The 2,130-nt window shown below is 46.4% G+C and overlaps 1 pseudogene; it reads left to right on the forward strand.

The window, feature by feature from the left end:
• The first annotated feature begins 1,369 nt into the window (after positions 1–1,369).
• On the forward strand, positions 1,370–1,888 carry LOC121483115 (annotated as a pseudogene).
• The last annotated feature ends 242 nt before the right edge of the window (positions 1,889–2,130 follow it).

The following is a 2,130-nucleotide window of genomic DNA, read 5'->3' on the forward strand; positions in this document are numbered from 1 at the left end:
ATATGATCCTCTCAATAAATGTAGAGAAAGCATTTGACAAAAGACAGCATCCATTCCTGGTCAAACCTTTCAGTGTAGGGATAGAGGGAACATTCCTCAGCATCTTAAAAGCCATTTACGAAAAGCCCACAGCAAATATCATTCTCAATGGGGAAACACTGGGAGCCTTTCCCTAAGATCAGGAACACGACAGGGATATCCACTCTCATCACTGCTATTCAACATAGTACTAGAAGTCCTCGCCTCAGCAATCAGGCAACAAAAAGAAATAAAAGGCATTCAAATTGGCAAAGAGAAAGTCAAACTCTCCCTCTTTGCAGATGACATGATCCTGTACATAGAAAACCCAAAAGACTCCACCCCAAGACTGCTAGAACCCATACAGCAATTCGGCAGTGTGGCAGGATACAAAATCAATGTCCAGAAAACAGTGGCATTTCTATACACTAACAATGAAACTGAAGAAAGAAATTAAGGAGTCAATCCCATTTACAATTGCACCCAAAAGCATAAAATACCTAGGAATAAACCTAACCAAAGAGGTAAAGGATCTATACCCTAAAAAATACACAACACTTCTGAAAGAAATTGAGGAAGACACAAAGAGATGGAGAAATAGTCCATGCTCATGGATTGGAAGAATTAACATTGTGAAAATGTCAATGCTACCCAGGGCAATTTACACATTTAATGCAATCCCTATCAAAATACCATGGACTTTCTTCAGAGAGTGGGAACAAATCATCTTAAGATTTGTGTGGAATCAGAAAAGACCCCGAATAGCCAGGGGAATATTAAAAAAGAAAACCAGAGCCAGGGGCATCACAATGCCGGATTTCAAGTTGTACTACAAAGCTGTGAAAATCCAGACAGTGTGGTACGGGCACAAAAACAGACACATAGATCAATGGAACAGAATAGAGAACCCAGAAATGAGCCCTCAACTCTGGTCAACTGATATTCGACAAAGCAGGAAAGACTATCCCCTGGAAAAAAGACAGTCTCTTCAATAAATGGTGCTGGGAAAATTGGACATCCACGCGCAGAAGAATGAAACTAGACCATTCTCTTATACCATACACAAAGATAAACTCAAAATGGATGAAAGATCTAAATGTGAGACAAGAATCCATCAAAATCCTAGAGGAGAACACAGGCAACGCCCTTTTTGAACCTGGCCACAGCAACTTCTTGCAAGATATATCTATGAAGGCAAGGGAAACAAAAGCAAAAATGAATTATTGGGACTTCATCAAGATAAGAAGCTTCTGCACAGCAAAAGAAACAGTCAACAAGACCAGCCCCACGCAGCGAGCGAGCGCCTTCTGCCTTCTCCGCACCAGGGAAGCCCCACTCACCTGAAGCCAAGATGTCCAGTAAGTGGACCAAGGCCAAAACCACCAAGAAGCAGCCACAGAGGGCACTTCCAATGTCTTCACGATGTTTGACCAGTCCCAGATCCAGGAGTTTAAGGAGGCCTTCAACATGATTGACCAGAACCGAGATGGCTTCATTGACAAGGAGGACTTGCATGACATGCTGGCCTCACTGGGAAAAAACCCCACCAATGAATACCTCGAGGGCATGATGAGTGAGGCCCCAGGGCCCATTAACTTCACCATGTTTCTCACCGTGTTTGGGGAGAAGCTGAATGGCACAGACCCTAAAGATGTGATCCGAAACGCCTTTGCCTGCTTCGATGAGGAGGCCTCAGGTTTTATCCATGAGGACCACCTTCGGGAGCTACTCACCACCATGGGTGACCGCTTCATGGACGAGGAAGTGGACGAGATGTACCGAGAGGCACCCATTGATAAGAAAGGCAACTTCAACTACGTGGAGTTCACCTGCATTCTCAAGCATGGTGCCAAGGACAAGGACGACTAGGCCGCCCCGGATGCCCATGCCCAGGCCCCTGTCCCACTCCTGCTCCCCCCTCTCACTGTGTATCAGCTCCATGCCCGTGATTCCACAGGACCCTCTCAGGGGATCCTCCCTCTGAGGGGCTAGGGGCCCAGCTCCTTGTGGAGGAACAGGCTGAGCACACACAGTGCCAGGCAAGGGGCGCACAGCCAACATGAAGCAGGTGTTCCACCATGACCTCCCCCACCCCAAGAGAGAACTGTCTTC

Source organism: Vulpes lagopus, chromosome X (assembly GCF_018345385.1).
Source record: "Vulpes lagopus strain Blue_001 chromosome X, ASM1834538v1, whole genome shotgun sequence".
Lineage (NCBI taxonomy): Eukaryota > Metazoa > Chordata > Mammalia > Carnivora > Canidae > Vulpes > Vulpes lagopus.